Source organism: Alligator sinensis, unplaced genomic scaffold, assembly GCF_000455745.1.
Source record: "Alligator sinensis unplaced genomic scaffold, ASM45574v1 scaffold658_1, whole genome shotgun sequence".
Taxonomy (NCBI): Eukaryota; Metazoa; Chordata; order Crocodylia; family Alligatoridae; genus Alligator; species Alligator sinensis.
In genome coordinates this window covers 1,521,349-1,546,344 of record NW_005842109.1, presented here as the reverse complement: position 1 = coordinate 1,546,344, position 24,996 = coordinate 1,521,349, and the positions used below count along the sequence as shown (strand labels likewise).

At 41.9% G+C, this 24,996-nt stretch overlaps 1 protein-coding gene across 6 annotated transcripts in view; it reads left to right on the top strand.

Moving 5' to 3' along the window:
* RNGTT (RNA guanylyltransferase and 5'-phosphatase) overlaps window positions 1-24,996 on the top strand; it is a 361,441-nt gene that overhangs the window by 162,366 nt on the left and 174,079 nt on the right. The window lies entirely within an intron of this gene.

Genomic DNA, 24,996 nt, shown 5'->3' with positions numbered 1-24,996 from the left:
CAAATTTAGATTTTATTCATATTGTTGTGCTGAAGACAGTAACTTTTAGATTTGTGTGCAGGCTTTCCTTTAGCCTACCTAACTTTTTTGCTGGGATTTGGGAATTGGAGTTATTCTGGATGTGGTCTGTATGGCTTTAATCTACCTGTTCTTTCATGTTTACCATATTCTCCCATTTAAAAACTGTTTACTTCTATACAAACCTCATGTTTTATTTCCTAATGCTCAGTTGTGGTGGCATTGCAGTGTTCGTTGGTTTAAATCTATGTGAGCTCCTGGGAATGTCTGAGAACTATACTGTTTACACCATCTCTGTTTATAGATGGTTATACCAGTGTTGTTTATGGATCTTTAGTTGGGAAGGTAAGAATCAGAAATAATACTTAAAATTGCATTTGAAATGAATTAATATTTTGCAATATTTCTAAACTGGTCAGCTTCTCCTCATGTTAATTTCTAAAATGCTTTTTCCTTGGTCTTCTAAGATAAAGCAGTTTACTTACAAACATGTTAGAGTTTCTATCTCTAACTGCACTTTCTAATCAGTGTAGGAATATGATATCCTTTAGTACATTTTTTAAATCCTTCCATGTTAACACACAGGTGATACTTATCTCTTCTAAAATATCCCATTTACACTCCACAGTACTATACAAATAGTCCCATGTGGTGCAAATCAGCATAGCAGAACATGTAGCTGCTCAACATTTAATCACCTCCTTCCATTTGCTTTTGTTGTTGTCTGGAAATTGAAGCAGGGAATGTGTATCGAACAAAGCATAAGTAACACACTTCTGACTAACAGGGAATGACTTATAAAACTACTATGTGGAGGCAACATGACTTTCAAAAACCATTCATTATAAATTGACAAAAACACAGCAGTAAAATGGACCACCAAAACTGAGTTTATCGTTGTGCAGACCATGTGGTATAAAAGTTTAACCAGTTCTCCTTTTAGTTTAGTCTTTTGGGATTTTTAAATAGAAACATACTTTAAATGACTAAGATAATAGTGCATAGAGACTTTAAATTCTGAATAAAATTTTCACAGGAAAAAAGTAATTTTGATTAATACATAATAAAGAGTTTATAATTGGTAGAAATGTGCTGATGCTTCAGAAGCCTTACTTTAGGCTTCACATTTTTTTAAGAAAGTAAGAAACAGTACCTGTTTAATAATTATATATTATGTTTTTAAAAAGTGGGTGTCCAGTGCAGTGGGACATATCTAATCACAGGAATTTGGCCTAAAGATAGAAAAAAGGGTGAGTATAAATGGTCAGTTTGTAGGCTGGAAGGAATTAAACAGCAGGGTTCTGCGGGGATCAGTATTGGGACTGGTGCTGTTTAATATTCATAAATGATCTGAAAAAGACGGTGAGTAGTGAGGTGGCCACATTTGCAGATGACACAAAATTATTCAAAGTGGTAAAGACCAAGTGGGCCTGCAAGGGACTACAGAAGGATCTGGCACTGTTGAGTGAATGGGTATCTAAATGGCAAATGAAATTCAGATTAAATAAGTGTAAAGTGATACACATGGTCACAACAAATAACCCAAACTATATCTACAATATAATGGTCTCTACATTAGTGGTTATCACACGGGAAAGAGATCTGGGAGTCAAAAAGGAAAATAAAATTCTAGGGATTATTGAGAAGGAAATTATGAACAAGTGTCCTTATACCCCTTTGTAATTCCATGGTGCATCCACACCTTCAATGCTATACCCACAAGCAGTGCAAGGGGAGGTTAAAAGTACAAACCAAAGAGGAAAAAAAAGGAGAGGGAAGCAGTCAAATTCTGACTCTGTATCAGAGCAACCTGTTGCAGCAGTGGCTGGGGTTGAGGAGTGATGCACTGTGGGCTGTCTGGAAGCCAGATCTGTGTTACAGGACAGTTAAGCTAGGGACACATTAAAAAAGACCAAGCCTGAATTGATTCAATCTTTGCAGGTTAGTTTAACCTGTGTAGATTGGACTGATTTGCAAGTGAATAGACATTCACTTTTGATTCCATAAATGCAGGCACATGCCTGCCGTGGCTCAGGCTAGAAGCCAGGTCTGCAGGGAAGCTGTCTGGGGGAGGGGGGCATGGCCAGGCCCTAGCAGCCCTGAGTATGACCCCCACCTGGCCTGCAGGGACCCCAGCTAGGTTGTGCCTGGAGGGGGAAGGGGGAAGCAGCCCTGCCAGAGGTTACCCCACCCCCCTATCCCCGCTTACTGCTCCAGCGGCATGAGCAGGAGCATAGCCAGACCCCAGTATTCTGAGGGGAAGGTGGGGTTTAATGCCCCCATTGTGGGGGTGGTGGTGGTGTGGGCACCAACAGGCTCCGCTCATGGACCTGGGGTCACAGCAACCAGACACCGATAGCCTGAGGGAAAGGCGTGAGTAGCGCAGGCACCGGCATGGCACTGGCTCTGTCCCACACTGAAGATCCCCTTAGGCAGAGCCCATGCCACAGCACCTGAACTGAGGCCCTTGGAGGAGAAGTGAGTGGCGCCCGACACTGAGGCGACGGGGAAGGGGGATGTGACCTGGCTTCAGGCATGGAGGGAGGTAGGGGGCAGCTGGGGCTAATTGCAGAACCTGACTCACTACTGTCTCCTGCTGTGGCAGTGTGGCCTGTGCTGGGGCAGCCCTAGGAGTGGGGGGCCAGCGCCCTCTGCTTTCAGCCCCACACGGGGGCTGCAGCTGGAGCCCCCCTCCCTCTTCCGGTGGTGGGGGAGCAAGCCATCATGGTGGACAGAGTTGAGGCACCTGTCGTCTGTTGCCTGCTCACAGTGGTGCCAGGTGCTTGGAGGAAGCAGCCATGGGCCAGTTGCTGCCCACACCATTGGGCCGCTGGGCCAGGGCAGACTGGGCTGCAGCGGTCCATTGCCTCTCCCTGCCACTGCCCGTGGCAGCCTGCCCTGAGCACCTGGTACCACCATGAGCAGGCAGCATGTGAGAGGTGCCTAACCTCTGCCTGCCACAGTAGTTCACTCTGCTGCTGCTGCAGGGAGAGGGAGTGGGGCAGGGAGCCATACTCCAGGTGCAGTCCTCTTGCAAACCACAGCCCCCATGGGGGGCAGGAGGTGGGAGGCAGCAGGTGCTGCCCCCCTGCCTCCTAGGGCTGCCCCAGCTCGGGCTGCACTACCACTGCTGGAGGTAACAGTGAGTTGGGCTCCATGATTAACCCCAGCTCCCCACCACCCCCCTTCCGCACCTGCGGTCCGGCTAGGGAGGAGAGGGGTTGGGCCAACCCTGATTGTCTGGAACAGACAGCCCACCAAGCCCAGCCCAGGACTGCCGAGCATGCTGGGATGTTGGGGGACTCTAACTTAAACCAGGAAGGGGTCTGGGACAGAAGTTCCATAAATCAGTTTGACCTCAATCATTTAAGTCTGATACTACATTCAACCAAGTTTATCTCAGAGTGGTTTCAGCCATTTTGAAACTGGTTTATGTGCACTGAACTTATGTTCTGTTACAGGTTTAAATCTGTTTCTGATCAATTCAACCAGCTTGTGTAATGTTTATCCCTAGTCTTAATGTCTGCACATAACACTGAACCCATTCACAGTCAATCAGTTTAAAATAGTACTTGATTTTCCAGGTACACTTGATTTTATAGGATACCCTTTTTATGCTATATTGCCCACTCTCCTTTCTTTCCCTCCTATCTGAGAACCACACTGAGGACTCAGGTAATACTTAAAAACAGCCCTCATCTTAGACTTCTGAAAAACAGTAAGAGTTCTTGAGGAGGAGGAGAGTCTCATTACTGTCATTTATCTTTTTTACTGTAACGAAAAGATGAAGCTGTCTACAGAATCGTAGAAAACTAGGGTTAGACGGGACCTCAGGAGGTCATCTAGCCCAACCCCCTGCTCAAAGCAGGACCATCCCCAACTAGATTATCCCAGCAAAGGCTTTTGTCTAGCCGGGATGAATCTCCATCCATAGAGGTTTTTAACAACCTCTCTGGGTAGCCTGCTCCATTGTTTTACTACCCTCCTAGTAAGAAAATTCTTCCTGCTATCTAACGTAAATTTCCCATGCTGCAACTAGGGACTGTTGCTCATTGTTCTGTCACCTGCCACCACTGAGAATAGCCTAGCTCTATCCTGTTTTGAACCAGGCTTCAGGTAGTTAAAGGCTGCTATTAAATCCCCTTATAGTCTTTTCTTCTCTAGACTAAATAAGCCCAGTTCCCTCAGCCTCTCTTCATAAGACATGTGCCCCAGCCCCCTCACCATTGTTGTCACCCTCCACTGGACTCTCTCCAATTTGTCCACATCCTTTCTGTAGCGTGGGCCCCCAAAACTGAACACAGTACTTCAGGTGTGGCTTCACCACTGCTGAATAAAGGGGAGTAATCACTTTCCTTGATCTGCTGGCAACACTCCTACCAATACATCCCAGTATGCCATTAGCTTTCTTGGCAATGAGGACATACTGTTGGCTCATATAAAGCTTATTGTCCACTGTAGCCACCAGTTATGCTGTGACTGGTTACGTCAAGGAGCTTTAGAATTGTATTTATCTTTTACCACTGAAAACTCCCAAGTATCAATCCAGAAAAGTAGGTTCTCTGTTTAATTGTTCACATGCAGTCTTACTTGTTTCACCCCCGTGAACTTCAGCCAGAGACTTTGTCTTACCAGTATCTGTTGCATGTGCTCTAGCCCTCCACTTATATTTCTCCCATGCTCAGGGTTATATAGATCAGCACAGACTTTCTGTTCCTCAGTTCTTCTTTACCCCTTGGCTGAGTTGGAGCATTTCTTTTTTTGCAGACTGCACTTTGCACGGTTTTGTTTTAATTTTTATTGACCTATTGCTTTATTGTTCATTATTTATCTTATTGTTTTTCTTCCTCCACCATAATCTTTTTGGGGAGAGAAGGGGGAAGGTTTCAGTTTCTGGGTTGGAGTCTTAACATCTGTCTTTTCCCCTCTCCTCCATAGTTGCTTTTAGCTGCACCACAAGGCCATGCCCTTTGGAGGATCCACTCTTTAACTTTTTTGTGGTGACTGCCTTATTCCCTATCTTGAGGCATTTTATCACCCAAGGAAACTTTGAATGTTCCTCCTAGGCAAGGCCATGAACCTGGTGGTGGATGTGGGAACCAAGTCTTCAGCCTGACACTACCACCTCATTCTGGTCTTCCTCCTTGGCAGCAAGGCAATGTTGGCATTCAAGATCCTGCTCAGAGTTAGATCCTCATTCAGAAGCATGGCAGGACAACACCCTGTTTCCTTGCCTCCATAAGCAGGGTCTGGCCAGCAGGGTGCTGTCTTATATGTCCCTGTTATGGTACCCAGAACCCAGTTGTCAAGATCAGCATCAGATAAAAGCTCATGTCTCCCTAGTACATCCCAGTAAGGAGAAGGCAGCTATGCATGGGCTTTATCTCGAAACAAACTGGAACACATCAGCAGTATCAGCTGCTTCCTTTAGTGGGACTTTAGAGATTATTTGACAAGCTCCTCTTCCAAGATGGCAGCTCCAGTGGCTCTTTTCCCTCCAGAATTACCTTTCAAAGGAATCGGGTATTAGACAAAACCACTCCTTCCTAATGCTGCAGATCATGACGTTCTGACCACTAATCCAAGCCTCTTGCCATAGCCTGTAAAGGTAGCCTCCTCTACTTCTGCCTTCTGAGCAGGGTATGCTTATGAGTCTTTCCCACTGCCCTTTTCTCCATTAAACCAACAGGGATGTCCAGCTCTTCTGAGTACCAACCACACCCAACTGATCAGCTGGTCAGATCCGTGGTCCCAGCGAGCATCTTCTCATTTATGGTGTATTCCCATTGGCCACTGAACTTTCCTCTGCCTTCAGACCATAAGTACTGGGTGGTTTACCCACCATTCCAGTCTAACACACAGTCCTCATAGCTGGACCACTAGGCAACATCTGTTGTGAGCACCAGCATATTCTTCCCTCTTAGAAGTTGAGCCAGTGTATGCAATTTTGCCCTAGTTCTCTTTCCCATCTTGATCTGTGATTTCTCACATGATGTCTTTTGTTAATGATGCTAGTGGTTTCATTGACATGGTGGGGGCATCTTACTTTCTTTCCCCGCTTCTTCAGTCATATGTTAGGAGACTAGAGTTGAGGGAACAGAGGGTGTGGCCTTTACATTGGTGTGGGAGGGATGGGAGGAGTTCATGCTATGGATATTGTAAAGGTAAAATAATCTGATATTCAAAGGCCTTAAGAGATGCACACAAATGAGGCCGTGAATGGGGACAGTGCACCTTGAACTCCAGCATTGCAAAATGCTCCATCCGGTGCATTGCTGACTTTTACACTTGCAGCAGTGTGACTCACTCAGGAAAGATTGTCAAGAACAGAGGAGCCGTGTACATAGAACTTGGAGCTGAGAACAGTCAAAGAAACCTTGCATTCCACTTGCAAATCTGTCATGTGCTGCAAATCAGACAAGACTGAAATAGGTATTAAAAGGAAGGAAGGTGCTGTTTTCAAACTTTTTAACTAAGTGTTGCACAATGATTTTTTTCAGAAGTTCTTAGTATCCATCTCTTTTTTCCTGTAGAAAGAAAGAACTTTCAATTAACATTCATTCAGTTTAAAGATGTTAGAGATGTCTTAGCACAGACTAGAATTAATGAGGAATAGGAGTTGAATGTTAGTCTTGGTAGTATTTTTCTATTAATATCCTACTAATAGTTAATTCTGTAAAAGATTGTAAGCGGCAATAGTTTTTTACAAGGATTTAATTCTCGCCAGCAATTTAAGAATTTATATCTAAACGTACAAAGTAAGAAGAAGGATAATACATTGTTATTACATAGTGAATGTTTTCATCTAGTCAGTATAATGGATGAAAGATAGTTTTCAATGTGGTTTGTATGAATGGACAAATATAATAGCAATATTAGCCTATAAGCATGTTTGAAAAAAATATTAGGAACAGCATATGCAAAGTCCAAAAAGAGGTAGATTGCTTACTTCATATATCAGATTGTTAACTGTTGACAGCTTATCTCTTAAGAGCTGATGGTGGTTAGGAATTCAAGCTGAAAATTCAGTAAAATCTGTTTTTAAATTTTGTAGCTCTTGTCAGTCAAAGCCAATACAACTTGGAACCAGTTGTCAGTAAATCTGTTTGGTAATAGATATGTGGAACACCTTTCTGCAATAATCACCCCAAAAAACAGGAAGTTACTCATTTTTAATTGCTTATTTTTTGTGGTCTTAAAGTTTCATAAGTGCCCTATATTTTTTTTTCTGTTACACTGGGTTTGTATAGATTTAAAAGTCCCTGAATATGAAATATTTGCATAGCTTGGATTGCAACAACAACGGTGTATTATTCTTTGTTTCCCCTTCCTTCATAATATAAATTGTTGTGTATTTAGACTACAAATGTTTCAAGGTAGAGGCTGTGTCTCATTACTCATTTGTATGGTGTCATGAATACTAGTGGTACAGTTTCACTGCTGCTAATAAAGCTTTGGTATCCTGCTTGTCTATGGTTGCTTTGCTTTTTATTGTGTCTTAAGTTTTCTGATTGGTATGTATTTTTAAAAGACTGAGAGGAAAATGTATTTAAAATTGCCGAAGAGTGATAGATCTTGTGTGTTATAGATTCATAAATGCTTCTGTCATACTAGTGGTTTGTGAATATAAAAATATTTTTCTCATTTTTTGTTGTTGGTCTTGGTCAACTAATTAATTTTGGAATGAGGCATTTTCTTGAGAAATTTAATTCTTCATTTTCAAGTGAACTGTAACAAAACAGCCAGCAAATGTGCAGAGGAAGGGGGAGGCAGAATTACTTACAGTATCTAAACTATCTTTGAGCATTCTTTTTTGTCTCATTTTTTTTAAAGAACATTCCCCACTGCATATTCATGCATGTATTAAATCAAGCTGTTTGAAAAATAAGGGAATTAAGACCTTTGTCCATTAAAGGAATAGTTTTGATAAATCATATCTTAATCTAAAAGACTTTGTACAAAAAAGGGGAAAAAAATTAACATTCTCAAAAGTCATCCTGTTGTTGCTACACAAGCATTTAAAATATTGTTAATGTTGTAGACCTGTAGGGAAGCTCTTCTCTTGGAGTTCTTTGCTCTGATTTATAGGAGCTCTTGCTGTGTCCTTGGAGTCTAGGTGTGTTCTTAAGGAGAGTTTTCTAACCACTTGCTTTGTATAGTTTTTGAGAGAGAGGTGCTTCTGAGAACCTCCAATCCAGAGTTACTACTTTGGTCCATGCAGCAGAGCAGTTGATGTTCTTTCTTTCTCTGCCTGCTACTTTTCCCTTTTTGAAACTTTTTAAAGACTTTTTTAGATGAAGATGAAGGCAGTATTAAATTAATCTTAAAATGCAAAAAAGATCTACTTTGGGATTTATATATTAGAAAGAGAGTTGTACAATCAAATTATGTTTCTAAATGTGTTATGAACGCATCATAAATATCTGTGTTAAAAACATTTGTAAGATTAAAAAGTCTGAACATGTATCAGGTACTAGACAACTATCACAGTCATGAAAATTGCAGTTTTCATGCTGAGTTCAATTTTTTTTACTTGTGGCTTTATATATGGTGTTTAGTTTCTTTCTTTAAGAAAAAAGAACAAAGAGAACGTTAAATTGATTTAATGTGCTCAGATTCAAAATTATTTAGTTATGTGGGCATGTAAAATATTATCTTTCCACAAAAGGCATTTCTTCATTCTGTCATTTAAATAACCATTCCCTATGAGAATTTTTCCATTGTACTATTGTCAGTGGGAAAACCAGAAATGTAATCAACAGATAAACTTGACAGTTGCCTTAAATAAGGAAGAACTTTTACACCAGTCCTTGCAGTATCGTTGGTATTTCCTGTGCTAAGGACAGGGACTTTTAGGTAGTACAGCAATTAATGGAGGTGGAATTCTCTAAGCTTATATATAAATTTTTTAGGAAGACTAAAATATACTGTTATATGGGTCCTGATTAATCTAAAGAAATGTAATGTAAAGAACCATGGCCTCAAATTGGAATGTACTACTTTGTCTTTATCAGTATTTACCTTATAATAACAATCATTCAGTAACAGTGCCTCTTGGCACTTCTAGGTGCATGTAGAAGATTTGTAAAATCAAGTTCGTATTAAAATAATATCAGTTCGAAAACTTCAACCTCTGCAGCAAAACTTAGCTCTGCTCTACTAGTCCCAGTAGGTTAAAAAAACTGAATACATGAATCTTGAAGTATTCCATGAAGAAAATGAAATAAGGAATGAATCTTCACATGTATTGAAAAATGTATGCATCAGAATAGACTTTTAGAATTTGTCCTTACTGCCTGAACTGGAATAAACAATAATATTACCCAACAGTTTCTCAATTTCCCCTCAATGGGCAGTAGAAGAAATAGTGACTATGACTTACTTTATAAGCATCCATCACATCTAGTATGAGTAATATTTTTCATTATTTATTTTTGGTTATGATTAAGTAATTTTCAGTTTAGTGTCCTGCTCTGAAGTGAGTATTTAAATATACTATCATTTTGTTCAGCAGATCTGCTTTCCATCATCTCTGTACAGCAGCAAATATATTCAGTGCTAGGAGACCTGCAGAGCTGGCGTAACTGAGAACAATCTAGGTTTCCCTGGCATTATCGTTAAAACCTGTGATGGGGTGTGTCAGCTGCATGCAGTGCATCAAGGACAAGGAAGGGTGGGGGGGACCAAGAATTTCCTCTCTTTGGTTCAGTGAACTAAAATCTTAGTTCTTAGGTTGTGTTCATATGGATTGACTCCAAAGATCTCAGTGTCTAAGGAGAATAGCATTTGAACCAATGTTCAAATCCTTGCTAAATACAACCTGCCTCAAGTGGATATTTTCACTTTTTGCTTTGTTACTTACTATCACTATTTTTTCTAGGCACCAGCATTCTTTCTCCTTTTGTAGCTGGGAGGGGTCCAAGAGGAATATGTATGCATGCCCTTCTGTCATCTTCCACTTCTTTTAAAGAACTCTAGGAAGTTTTGAAGCAAATGAGCCAAAGTATACTAGTGTCCTTTACCTGATCCAGGGCTTTCTCCACTATCTCCACGTGTATATTAGTTTACCATTCTCTTGCATCAGGTGCAGCCTTCCTCTGAATATGGAGACTATTTCTGTTTGTTATATCTTAGGTAGCTTAATTCCATTAAAACATGGAAATTAGGATACTTGCACAAATTCTCCACTGGGCTATTCATTTTTAAGAAACAGCATTATTTTCAGGGACAAACTTGAATCCATCTTGCCGAGTGTGATATATTAAGGAGAGAGAGGAAACTATGGGTGCAGCAGTCAGATTTGATGTGGAATAATTTTTCTAATTTATAGTAATGAGTATTTTTATATAGAAACCCATGTTATATTTTAAAAATGTTGTTGACAGCATTCTGTTAAGTTACTGCCCCCCTAATTTATTTAAGAGATAAAAAAGCAAGTTACCAAGCATCTTAATAATTTTTCCATGTTGTTATATCAAATTAATTATAATATTTTTATTTAAAAAACCCCCATGATTTTGATAGAGGATGGAGCATCCAGCTATTTACTACATGGGCTTTAGTCATTTGCTTATCTGGGTTACCACTAAGACTGCTGACTGCTCCAATGACTCTTGTAAATGTTTCAGTCAGATTGATCATTTTATGATTCACAAAACATATAAAATAATCCCAAGATGTTTATTTAATTGGTTTGAGTAGATGCTTTCATTTTATCTGTGAGTCATCTTGTGTTTCTGTGTCTTGAAGTGAAATCTTTGTGCTAAAATTTCTATAAAGTATATCCGCATCTTACTATTGAGTTACATTAGGGTGAATTGCTTCTAGGAATTGTGTTGAGTTTGTCACAGTTCAAGTCAAATGCTAATTCTAAGCCATTGCTGCTCTTGAGCCTTTTAGGCTTCGAGTCTTTCCTAGGTGTCAAAGAAACTCATTGTTTACTATTTAAAATTAATTACCATATTGTATAATCCAATTATACCATATAAGAAATAGATTTTATATCAAATGCCACAAGGCATAGAAACAGAAGAACAATAAGGCTAAATACAGCTTTTTTTTTTTTTTTACCTTTCATGTAGAGACTACACTTGCTATCTCAATAAAACAGACTCAAGACACTAGGTAAAAGATCCCACCAAACCCCTAGATTTATGTCAGACAGCACTAGAGAAGTTGTCTTCTAGAGGGACAATAACGAAAGGGAGGTTGAACAGGAAGACTCGTGATTCTTCAAAGATATTGCCTCTTTTCTCTTGTTCAACTTTTGAAAGTTTGTGACCCACTGTATTTCCTAATAAAGCTCAGACATGTCTTAGCACTGACAGTTTTGTACTTAGACACAGGTGAAATGAACCAGTGCTGGAAGCAGGGCCCTGTACAGCCTTTCAAACTGCTGCTTTGGACTTGTTATCAGGCTGAGGTGATGATCAGGACTTGGCTGGATTAAGAACCAGTGACTGGACAATCTGCTTCATTTTGCATTTTTTTCCCCCTCACTGAATCCAGAAACCCTTCTGGTCAGAAAAAATGGTCTATAGAACACTTCCTTAAGTAATTGGAAGTATTCTAGTCTCCTGGTCCCAGGGTCCTTTCCTGGGTATGTTCATATGATTGTATTAGCTCTTTGCGCTTCCAACTGTCAGAGATTTTAAGGAAGGTCGTTATAGATAGAGGCCTCAAGCCTTTGGGGACCACATCTCTTCTTTATCAATTTCTCTGTTTCTGAACCTCAGAACTCAGAACCAGGTATCCAACTTCTATAACTCCAACTTTTATATTCTTCATCCCCAAATGTGGCAGGGTTCCCCGAGTACCTTTCATGTTTTAAGGAGTTTCAGGACCTAATGAGGAAATCATCATCCCTCTAAATTCCAGTAGAGGATCCTACCCGTTATTTTGTGTTTATTCTACAACAGTCCACACAAAACAAAGTAGTTTTCCTTATCAGCAGGGCTTCACATACCTATGTGATACTGTATGCCAAGCTTTACATCACATTTATGCAGGTCTGGCTGCAATTGAAGTGGATGTTGGAAAGACATCCACTGTACATGATATAAGATTCTGAGTCTGTTTCTGTACGGCATGGTGGGAAGGTTGCAGTCAGTATTTGCAAGGGAGTTTTCCTTTGTTTCTGCCATGCCATCCATGACAATGTGACACAGGCCTTCCTATTGGACTAGAAAGTATATACAGGAGACCATCAAGCATATGGCTTCTGAGACGCAACCTTGGTCTGTGAGATCAATCTCTTGGACCTCAGGGTCTGCAATAGTATTCCTCTGACACATCTCATGTTATGGTGGACAATCCTAATGCTATGTTGTATTTCAAGAGGCAAGGTGAAGTGAGATCTTTCAGAATGGAACTGGTGCTTTTGCCATCAATTTCATCCTAGTAGTAAGCCTCCTTGGCCATCAGAACAGCAAGCCAGCTATTCTCAGTGGGACCATCTTGCTAAATCACAAATGGAGTGTCAAGGACTCCGTTCTACAGGATATCTTTTATAATAGGATCATAAAGATATTTGCTTCTTTGCCTCCTACAGCAAATGTTGGTCTTTTTCTTTCAGAATGGGTTCTGTTAATTCTGTGAGTTGGGGAAACATGGATACCCAGAATATTCCTTAAGGCTTGGCAAAATTCTGCATATCTAATTGTCCTGGTCCTAGCTTGGCTCAGACAACAGCCTCCTGAACCTTCTTTCACTACAATCATGGCAATGACTTTGTTCTTAATGCCCCACTTTCTGGGACACAAGGGAAGATACTTCATCTACACCTAGCTTCTTATATTTCATGGTATAGGTGCTGGATGACTGCCAACAGTTAAGCAAGCCCACACCTCACTTCTCATTTATCAGAAGGGAGACCTCTATAATGCACATCATTCTGGCCAGATGAACAGCGTTTTCAGTGGAAAGGTTCCTGCCTGAGACATCTATCTTAGTATCCTACCTATTGGAGCTGAAGCCTATTTTGGAGTTTGGTTAAAGTATACCTACCAGCCACCTTAGCCCATGACCCTCCTGTTAAAGGCTTCTTAGTCTTTTTCCTATCCTGTGGTTTTGACATTTCTACAGTTTCGGTCTGCAGGGGACAAAGTTTTTCTCTAGAACTCTTGTTGTTGTAGTGGAAGAATCAAATGGCACAGCAGTCTTCACCGAGACAGTGTCTGAATGGTTCTCTACCTGTATCAAGTTGGGCTACAGGTTTGCAAAAGTAGAGGTCTCAGTGATGTTTAGAATATACTACATCAGAGTTCAGGCAGCATCTGTGGTCTCTCAATATCATCTTTATCTCAGATGCAAAGCTGCTGCTTAGAAGTCTCTTCTTCACTGTCATCAATTACTGTATCACTTTTGAAGCTTCCAGAATGAAAACTGCATTCAAGAAAGTGCTTCTGCAGTAGCTGTTTTGTCTAGAACAGTGTTTGTCAAACTGTGGGTCATGACCCAAAAGTGGGTTGCAAGTATATATGGACGGGTTGTGAACAAACTTAAAAAATGGGTCAACAAACTTTAAAAAATGGTTTGTCCTCTAAAGGTGAAAAACATGGGAAACTGTAGCTTTTCCTTTGCAGGTTGGCAGAATTCCAGCTTGCTTGGGGCTCCCTATGCCTCACAACCCCCTCTGCCCCACACACTGTGGGGCTGGGGCCGAGGGGCAGTGGGTCAGGAATGAGGGGCACTGGATTGGGACTTGTCATCGATGTTTACAAATGGGTCCTGGTACAAAAAAAATTTGAGAACCACTGGTCTGGAACCCCAGGAATCCCATTTCCATGTGAACTAAGCAGTGCTTTGGATTGGCCCACAGTGGAATGTGCATATGAAGAATCATTCAAAGGAGAAAGTTACTGAAGTCATAGGAGTTCTTTTAAGATGCTCATATGAACATTTTGCATCCCACCTTCTTTCCTTTCCTTTCCTTTCCTTTCCTTTCCTACTTCTTTGGAGCATACATCTCGGGATACTATTATATGAGAAAATGAAGAGGAAGTTTGCACCACCTTTTTATGCAGGTGGTGAAGACCTTAAGGAACAGTAGGAGGCAGGCAGGCTATATAGGCACGTGGTAGTAAGGCAAACAAAATTGAGCTTGACCATGACACACACTTATCCCAAAGTGGAATATGCTTATGGAACCACACATCTCAAAATGCTACAGTTAGTGTAGTAAGTAAATTCTCTTTTTTAAGGAAGATCTCTTCCTGGTATCTGGACAAGATAAGGATAAAATGCAACCCTGAGCTGTCCAGTTTGAAACTAATCCTTATTAAACTACATGTAACATTGCTTCTTGGTTATGGCATCATCAAACTCCATGCAACTAAACATCAGTACTGAGGTTATGGACTCATTCACAGCCTTGCTATTTGCACTTTTTCTGAATTGTGAATTAATGTATTTACAGTATTCAGATGAAAACCATTTCCCTGAACCTTTTTAAATTATGAACATATGATGTCAAGTGTTGGTTAGCTCTAAGTGGATTACAAGAGAACTATTTTGATCAGCCTGGAGTCTCAGCAGTAAACTGGAAATGAAATAAATGACCTAAGCAGCTTAATTACAAAAATGGGGAAAGGTGAATATTGTCCATATAGCTTTGGGAATGTGCTGCATTTCTAAATCATTACTCAAAACAACTATAAAATGCTGACTGTTTAACAGATTTTGTATGATTACAATGGACTTTTAGAATAAATTTTGGACTAATCAATGGAGTTAAAATACTGGCTGTTTTCTCCTTTAATCTTAAAATGTATTGTCTGTAACATTTGAATGTGGTTTTTTAAATCATAATTATTAGTTTAATAGCAGTCTCTAGAGTTTTGTCTGAGAGGACTTAATTATTTTAATTAAAAATGTGGGCTATATGTTATTATATTGTCATTAAAATTATTTTACAAGGAGAATGACATTTTTGTTGCAGGACTGCATTTTGTCTTGTAGAGCCTGAGATTCATTGTGAGGGATGTGGGGGGGAGGAGGAGGGGTAGAAAGTGAAGAAAATGGAAAGCTGTGTGTGACTGTTCCAGGAATCTGGAACTTCCTAACAAGAACTCAGAATCTTGCTAACCTTAAACTCTACTTTGATGCAACAAAATGATTTTCTGTGCTGCGAGAAAGTACTGTTCACTCGGAACACAATAAAACTATTCATTATGAATAATGCTTGCCCCCCGTTTGTTTGTTTTTTTTACTTCTTCAGACATTTTTCCCAAACAGATTTTAGCCTAAGGTTGTTTGTGAAAAATGTATAATTTATTTCTCACTGTTTATTATTACAACTTCATGATATGTCACCTTAATAGTTTAATATTGTTTCTCTTCCCTCAGTGGGAGTGTATGCAGTAGTGTTAAAAGGACAGGGCTGTAAGCCTGTTCTTTGATTCTCTCGACATCCAGTCATTCTACCAGTGAGGAGTGGGGACAGTTAATGGAGTGTAGAAGATATAGACTGGCAGGCTTAGGCTTCTTTTTAACTAGTTCATTTCTGACTCATCACAACAATTGTACAAAGTATGGTTACCAAAAAAAATGGGCTGAACCTTATTTTTCAAGAATATATAAGTATATATTAATAATAAATATTTTTCAAGCATAAATAAACTGTTTTACACATGAACCTTCACAATGAAGTCATGTACTCAAAGCATTTAAACATGCTGAATTGGTGTTTTGTTTCCATTTCACTCATATACGATCAAAAAATATTTTTCTTATTAACCCAGCCCTATGTGGAAAACATGAAAAGTGACACTGAAATCAGTAGTAGATCGTTTCCCCAGCTCTTACCGGAGGGTGTGGGCCCCCAGATCTGCATGCTGGGTTTCAGTAGGCCGCTGCTGCAGACTGGGGTCAGCAGCAGAACCCCAGTCTTCCCGGCACTCAGCATGGGCTGTGCCAAGCAGCTGCCACCCCAGGGTGCTGAGGGAATTGGCAGAGGTCATTGCGGGACTCCTGGCATGGCTTTACAAGCACTCATGGTGCTCTGGCCAGGTGCCAGAGGACTGGAAAAGGGCCAGTGTGGTTCCCATTTTCAAAAAGGAGAGGAAGGAGGACCTGGGAAACTATAGGCTTGTTAGTCTTATCTCAGTCCTGGGGAAGCTCTTTGAGAAAATTATCCCGGAGCACATCTGCGAGGGACCAGCAGGGGAGATTATGCTTAGGGGCAACCAACATGGGTTCATTAGAGGCAGGTCCTGTCAGACCAACCTGGTTACCTTCTACGACCAGGGCACAAAATCCTTGGATGCAGGTGTCACAGTGGACGTAGTCTTTCTGGACTTTAGGAAGACCTTCGACACTGTCTCTCAGCGCATTCTCTTAAAAAAAATTAGGTGACTATGGCATCGATGCTTACACAGTCAGATGGGTTGTAAATTGGCTGGAGGGCCACACCCAGAGAGTGGTGGTGGATGGGTCATTTTTGACCTGGAGGGATGTGGGCAGTGGGGTCCCCCAGGGTTCGGTCCTCGGGCCCACACTGTTTAACATCTTCATCAGTGACTTGGACAAGGGGGTGAAAAGCACCTTGTTCAAATTCATGGATGACAGTAAGATGTGGGGAGAGGTGGGCACGCTAGAAGGGAGGGACAGTCTACAACTAGATCTGGACAGGTTACAGGGGTGGGCGGATGAGAATAGGATGGGATTCAATACTGACAAGTGCAAGGTACTGCACCTAGGAAAAAAGAACCAGCAGCTTACCTATAGGCTGGGGAACTCCCTTCTAGTCAGTACAGAGGCAGAAAAGGATCTTGGAGTCATTATTGATTCCAAGATGAACACAGGCTGCCAATGTGAGGACGCAGTCAGTAAGGCTAACTGCACCTTGTCATGCATCCACAGATGCATCACGAGCAAGTCCAAGGAGGTGATCCTCCCCCTCTATGCGACTGGTCAGGCTGCACTTGGAGTACTGCGTCCAGTTCTGGGCGCCGCACTTCAGGAGGGATGTAGACAACATTGAGAGGGTCCAGAGGAGGGCCACTCACATGATCAGGGGGCAGCAGGGCAGGCCCTACAAGGAGAAGCTACGGGACCTGAACCTGTTCAGCCTTCACAAGAGAAGGCTGAGAGGAGATCTGGTGGCCGTCTGTAAACTTACCACGGGGACCAGCGGAGAACGGGAGAGTCCCTGTTCCCCTGATCACTACCAGGAGTAACTAGGAATAATGGCCACAGTTGACTGAGGGTAGGTTCAGGCTAGACATCAGGAAGCACTGCTTCACAGTCAGGGTGGCTAGGATCTGGACCCAACTTCCAAGGGAAGTGGTGCTCACTCCTACCCTAGGGGTCTTCAAAAGGAGGCTAGATAATCACCTAGCCAGGGTCATTTGACCCCAGCATTCTTTCCTGCCCATGGCAGGGGGTCGGACTTGATGATCTGCTCAGGTCCCTTCCGACCGTGCCAACTATGAAACTATGCCACTGTCCTCAGCCTGGAGCAGCAACCTGCTGAAACCCTGAGTGCAGATCCAGGTGCCTGTGCACCTCGGGAAGAGCTTGGGGAAGCGATCGGAGAGTGGGGGAATCAAACCGGGAGCTAGCTTCCTAGCTAGCTTCCTTCCCCCTCCTTTTCCCCCTCCCTCTTCTTATTTTTTGTTTCCCTGCAAGCCCGGATCTGAAATTCGAAAATTCTCCAAAACATTTTGGAACTTTCAGTTCATTTCAGACCTTCCATTTTGATTTGGATTCGGTGTTGTGAGCAACAGAATGGCCCGAAACACCTTCAAAATGAAATGGCTGCCAAAATTTCACACAGCCCTACTAAGTATGCATTATTTTATAAAATAGGATTACAAGTCCTTATCCTTCATAGCATAAGTCAAGCACTAATTCCTTTGTTGAAAGTTCCTTTCTAGGTGGTTGCAGCTATAATGTCACCAAAGGTTGTAGCCAAATGCATATTCTCTCTAACAGAAGCAAGAGATTCTTTTTTCCTTATAGTTAGTGGTTCACCTGAAAACTGTTGCAAATCAAGTCTCAATGAGACAGATGGAGCCTAAAGGTTAAACAACGACATAGGTCTGCTGCATAGCCCTTTTCAAATATCAGTCTACTCTACATCAATGGCTTCTCAGCTCTGAGTGTTATCTGATTTGAAAAATGACAGCTAGTGTTAGAGGGAACCCAGTGAAGGTGAGGAAACTCTGTCTAAAGATTAAACAGCCTAGGACTTTTTTCAAGTATTCAGACAAAGATACAGTCCTCTAAAGCATATTTATTTAATAGATTTTCTGTCATTTTTCTGGACTGCTTAACACTTAGACACTCCCAACCCTCTCCACCTTTCCACCCAGCCCCCTTGGAAAAGCTGCTTTTGTCATTGTTAGGAAGTATACTGTATTTACTTGAATCCAGGCAGACCCTGAATTTAAGATGACCCCCCCCATAATTAGATTGTATCCATGGGAAATGTATAACTTTATTATAACTTTTCCTGTGTAGAATCTCATTATTGGAGAGTCTCTTTATACCTCTCACCACTTCAGTGGCAAGTGGGGAAGTCAGTAGAAGGGCAGGCAGTGGGGAGGGCAGATGGTGAGGGGGTTAAGCATCTGCCTGCCCATCGCACTACATGTTCCCTTGCATGTCTGCCCCTCTGCAGCCCTCCCCCACCTGGGCTGCTTACCTGTGCTTTGACTTCAGCAGACTGTCCCAGCTCCACCCTGGGGCACAGAGCATGTGTTGGCTCTGGCCCCCTATCAGTGGCAGTGATGTGGCAGTTTCAACTGTCTTGAGCTGCTGCTATTGCTGCTATGGGGCCAGGCTGGAGCCAAAGCAAACACATGCTCTGTGCCCCAAACCGGAGTGGGGACAGAGCCTGCCAGAATTGGAGCAAGGGTAAGCAGCTGGGGGTGCAGGCAGCAGCTATGGCTCTGGTCCCCACCCAGAACCACAGCAGCTGCTTGCTCCCTCTGCTGCTTACCCCATAGATTCATAGATGTTAGGAGCTGGAGGGGTCCTCTCGAAATTATCAGGTCCAGCCCCCCTGTGCTTCGACAGGAAAGGTGGTGGAAAGGTGAGCGTCCAGACATTTTTTGAAGATATCCAGAGTAGGTGATTGTACCACCTCTGGGGGGAATCCATTCCAGACCGTGGACACTCGAGTTATAAAGAAGTTTACTGTATGTCTAATCTAAAGTGGTCTTCTAGCAATTTATGACTGCTGGTCCTAGCGTTCCCCTGGGGAGCCCTGGTGAATAGATGTTCTCCCAGTCCCTGGTGTGCCCGGTTTACATACTTATCGACTGCTACCAAATCCCCTCTGAGTCTTCTCTTTAGGCTACACCACCTCAAACTCTAATCCAATGCAAGGGACTTTTTCACCATGTTAAATGATAGTTTGTCAAAGTTGTATCCTATGGTAATATGTGGTAATTTGGCTTTTTAAAAGAAGTAGCTGTAAGCCTGCATATTTAAGTAAATAAGCCTCTGAGGGAGGGAAAGGTTAAAGACCATTTAGAAAACCAAATAGCCCATTGGCAAAACCCTGGGATGAGATTGCAGAGGCATTAGTTCTACAACAAAGTTAAAAATTAAATGGGGAGAGAGAAGAGATGTAATGAGAAGAATCTTTATACATTTGGTAGTGGTTTTGATTTGCATATCTAGGTGGAGGAAATATCCAGGTAATGCCATCTGGAATAATTTTTATGCCAAAAAAGTCCTCTTTCTTTTTTGTTTTATTTTTGGTTTTATGCCTTAAGGATTGAATTCAGCCAATCCTTATCAGCCCTGCATTTCCTGACAACAGAATTGGCAGTAGCTTATTGGTCTCTGTTCTGTATCACCTTACATCCTTTCTTTGCCAGGTTTTGTGGGCAGTTTGTCTTTTCCCTTGTCCTCCTCCTCTCCTTTATTTGTCATCTGTTTTCACTGTTGGTCCTCTACTGTGCTGTATGTTTTCTCTATACTTTTTTCCTTCCTCCCTAATTTTTTCATATGCTCTCCTCCTGAAAAGTGTGTTGGAGAGGGGTGGGGAAGGGAGGAATGTCTAATGTTATTTGGGTACTTCACATCTATATAGTAAACACTTGCTCTCTGATAAATACCCTTTTGCTGTTGATTACACCTTCGTACTGCCTCTTCAATAGTAGAAACCTGCGATACGGAATTCATTTTCCCATGTAGAGCAGGGGTCAGCAGCCTCCGACTGGTGGTCTAGATCCAGCCTGGGAAGAGACTGGATCCAACCTGCAGCATCTCAGGGAATCAGTAGCATATTCAAGCCACAATATCAGGAGATGGCATCTCCAGGGTCTTACTGCCTAACCTTTTCTGTCTTTCCCCCTCAGTATTTGGTGATCACCGGAGGGTGCGGGGCTGCAGGATGTGTTGGAGGCTGGGTCATTAGCCGTGGCTCATGGTTGCAAAAAGGCTTCCAATCCCTGATGTACACTGCTGACAACTCAACATTTAGGACTGTGAAGGGGTTGCAGTGGTATTGTTTCAAATGCTCATTAGAAGGTATTAGAACCCTAAACTCTGCCAGCTGCATCTATAATCCATCCAGTAAGATGGTAAATATTATTTCACACTTTTAATTAAAAAAAAAAAAAGCTTTGCCTTTTGAATATTAGTAAATAAAGAGGATTTTTGTGTAGAAGCTGTAGACTAGTCTGTTCACCATTAAACAAAGTAGGCCAATAGCACTGGGGTATGGGCATACAATTGACTAATTATATAAAGAATTTTGCAGTATACATTAATTTAGATGGGGAGCTCACTGTAAATTCTCCTTCATGAACTTGCATCTTTGATCCTTGCTTCGGAAAATAATTTATTGGACTTGCATTTCTTAATTTCCATGGTTGAGAGCTTTAACTTTGATGCATTTCCTCTAGCCATTTTTTGTCTAATGACAGCTAACTAGCAAATAAATATTTTAGCCAAATTTCTCTTCCTTAGTTTCTAGCCCCTACTGCTGTCCCTCCCCCACCCCACTCCCCGACAAACACCTAAGTTGAAGATGAGCAAATTTCAAGCTTTGGTGGGTGTAGCAGGGCACTAAGGTGCCTGCTACTTGGAGAGCTGGAATAACCACACAGGTGCTGGTTGCTGGGGTAACCAGAGCAAACTAGTGACCCACACCTGCCTAGTCAGCTGACCAGAAGGGGCAGGGCCTGGATCCTATATAAATCACAGGCTGGAGGCCAGGAGGCAGTCCCCTGCTGTAGCTAAGGGAGAAGGTGCTCTGCCGGAGAGAGTAAGGAAAAGAGATCTGAATACAAGAACGACTTGAGACTAGTGAGAGATGGAGCACCCCTAGTGTGGCGGGAAGAATGTTGGAGCCAGAGGGCTGAGATTTATGTTATAGCCTAGTGGCTTATGTTTGTGTTTGCTGTTTGTGACCGGAGGTTTGGGTGAGGCTATTAGGGGTTGGAGGAGGCCTCATAAGGGGACTCATGATAGTGTGGGGACCCCAGCCCCAGAGCGGGGGCAGCACTGTGAGAGGCCCCAGAGCAGGGGTAACAACTGACATAAGTCCGAAAGAGCAGTATTGGGAGTGTGCTAACCCTGAGCGCCAAAAAGAGCGCAGCAGTAGGGCTGTGCCGACCCCAAGTGCCTGGTAAGGCAAAACAAGAAAAGGTCGTGTGGAACCTGAATGCCCAGGGAGGTACGGTTACGAGACAGGGCTGTGGAGAGCCCGAACGCCCAGTGGGGCGCTGTTGAGAGACAGGGCTGCAGAGAGGCCGAACGCCCGGTGGGGCACTGTTGAGAGACAGGGATGCGAAGACGACCCCAAGTGCCTGGTAAGGCAAAACAAGAAAAGGTCGTGTGGAACCTGAATGCCCAGGGAGGTACGGTTACGAGACAGGGCTGTGGAGAGCCCGAACGCCCAGTGGGGCGCCGTTGAGAGACAGGGCTGCAGAGAGCCTGAACGCCCGGTGGGGCGCTGTTGAGAGACAGGGCTGCAGAGAGGCCGAACGCCCGGTGGGGCACTGTTGAGAGACAGGGATGCGAAGAGCCCGAACGCCCAGTGGGGCGCCATTGAGAGACTGGGCTGCGGAGAGCCCAAGGGATAGTATGAGACCAGAGACCGAAGATCATCCGTTCCATCTGCGAGGCTTGAGGCATGGTACAGGGGTGGTTGGAGCCATGCATAGCCCATAAGGCTGGGGTGCCCGGAACACCCATTATAGAAACGGGGCTAGTGACAGCAGGAGAACCATGGCCAAGAGGACGAAAGGCAGCCTCCCTATAAAATATACTACATCAAAGTCATGGTGGGCAAGAATTTGAGGGTGCTTGTAGGCAGCTTGACACGGTAAAGGAGGAGTCGGGGGAGAGCATGGCGACCTGAGTACGCCCTCCTGTTATGGTGGGCAAGCAGAAATTCAGGAATAGAAACAGTCTGAATGCAGTGTTCCTTTGTCTGCGTGCTTTTTGATGTTTCTTTTTGTTTTGGGTGATGTGATGATGTTTTGGTTAAGACAAAGACTACTAATAGATCATGGGGAAAACCTGATTGAAATTTTATAATGTGAAATAGAAGATTGTCTACTAGTATATTTTTCACAAGATTTATCTGGCCAAGTAGTGATTTTACAACTCTTATCCATTGTCACTGACTCCAAGTATGACAAATGGAATAGCACAAAGGTAGATTCCATGCTGCTGTTTTGCCATCCCGTATGCTAGACTTTTGCAAAATTATGCTTCCCTTGATCCGAGTAGGCTGCAGTATGATCTCATCTCATCTTGCTTTTCTGGCACTCTTCATGGCAGAGGCTTGATGTCGCTTACATGGAAATGGACCCTGTGGCCTAGCTGTTCTAAGCTTCAGGACCAGTGTTTAAAACCCTTGACTTTACAGTAGCTTGAGCACATCTTTTCCTGAACTCCATCCTTATGATCACTCTGAGTTAATTAAATTCTTGTTGATTTATCTGATCTCCTTGCACAGCCTCAGCAGTGGTAAGGCTTCCCTGCTGGGATAAAATGGTTGAACCAACTCCTGAGCCATTTGAGGGCATGTCTGAGTGAGGAGAGGGTGAGATGGCTTGGCTATATTCTGTTGATCCTCAGCTGGTGGAAGTTTGAAGGGCCACCCCATGGCTATGGCTTGTAAGACTGGAGTAAGCCTATAAAGCCCAGCCCACAAAATGAGGAATTCATCGTTCCCTCTGATGCTCTTTAAAGTCCCACACTTGCTTGCCATAAGCAGATTTTTAATTGACAGGACAAACAGAAAGAGGAGGAAACTGACTGAACAGCAAAGAGGTATTTGTTCCATGGCTTCCCTAAATCGTATGTAGGAGAGGAGTCTATCTGTAGAAGACTAAGATGTTTATTTTTGGTCATTATAATTTTATGTTGAATCTTGAGTGAAGTATAATAGTTCAGCAAATATTATGGAGAAAAAAATTAACTGCATTTAGTCTGAGCTAAAAAATCACTTATTCTAGACATCAACTACATCTTATGTTTCTGGGAAAGAATGTGATAGCTGTAGGTGATAGAAGCAGATTTACATATCTGCATTGGGGATTATGTTTAGAACTAGTGACCATGTTACAGATACTGTTAATGGTGCAAATTAAATTAATGTAGAATAATGAGTTGTGGAATATGTAGTTGCTGATTCACTGATTACATAGGAAAATAAACTCATTTGGCTAAAGATGATACCTTTTTATGCATAGTTAAACATTACAGCTGTGCATATTCAATTTAATTTTTGGAGTCTGTTTGAAAATTCTAACCTTATTCTTTTAACAGGGTTATTTTTTGCCATGGAAACGATTCATATGTTTTATAAGTAGAAAATCAAGTGTAGACTTTTAAATGCGAGTGTTCTTGTAGTTTGGGGTATCTGAAAGAGGGTACAGAAACTCAAGTTATACTTAAGTGCCAGTTGATATCCCAGTGTGGGTGATTGTCGTGGTATATTTCATGTCTTTTGAAGTAGAGTTAGAGGACTCAGCTGTGGTGGCTAACTAGGTCACTCTACTCATTAATTGAGGGGCAACTGTTTAATAGTGTTCATTGTGCCACTTCCCAGTCTGCCACTTTCCAAAGAGCCTCTTGGCAGTGGATCTCCACAGGGAAGCCATCAACCTTCCCATAAAAGAGTGACTTTCAAGAGACATGCATTTAATTCAGGCAAATATGTAGTGATACAGGAGTATGTATCAGGATATATAGGATTATAGTGTCTCTGTGGTATATTATATGCCATTTATTCAGTTTTACAAACATTTCAGTACAGTATTTTATTCTGCAAATTAACAAAACATTGTTCCAGTATTTCACTGTTGGGGACTACAGAAGCCAACTTTAATTAGCTAAATTGCTGCCCTCAAGCACCATTGGGTAGCTGAAGAATCTGAAACTTTTTAAGTGCAGAGTTTATAATGTTAATCTAATTGTTTACATTATATTCAGTGTGTTTATGCCCAGTGGAGTATGTTAGCCTGTTTTGAATCAAGCAATATTACAGTGAAGTGTATATTACTGACATTTTGTATTTTGTCAAATGGCTAATTGAATTGTCACACATACACATTTGCTTATATAGATTAAAGGAATCAGAACATGTGGTAAAGGTGATATCTTGTATTAAACGAACTAGATTTTTGCAAATAAAAATTCTTTAGAGAAATAAAAAATAAAGAATTTTTATTTGCAAAAATTTAGTTGGTCTAATAAAAGATATCACCTCTACCACAGAGTTCTGATTTCTTGTGCCTCTAGACCAATACAGCTACAACCTGGATACCTTATATAGATGAGTCTTTCTTCATAGAACATCTTACTAAAATATGAACAGTAACTCTGCGATCTGTTAGAAGAGAGCTTTCAATTCTTTAAATTTTACTCATTCATGTTTCCTGTTCTCTGTTGTGACAATACCATTTCAACACCACATCTGATTAAATTCAAAGTATAAGAAAATTACAAGGCATCAATGGGTAAACTTTTATTAATTTTTTGGAGGAAAATAAGACTGCTTTCCCT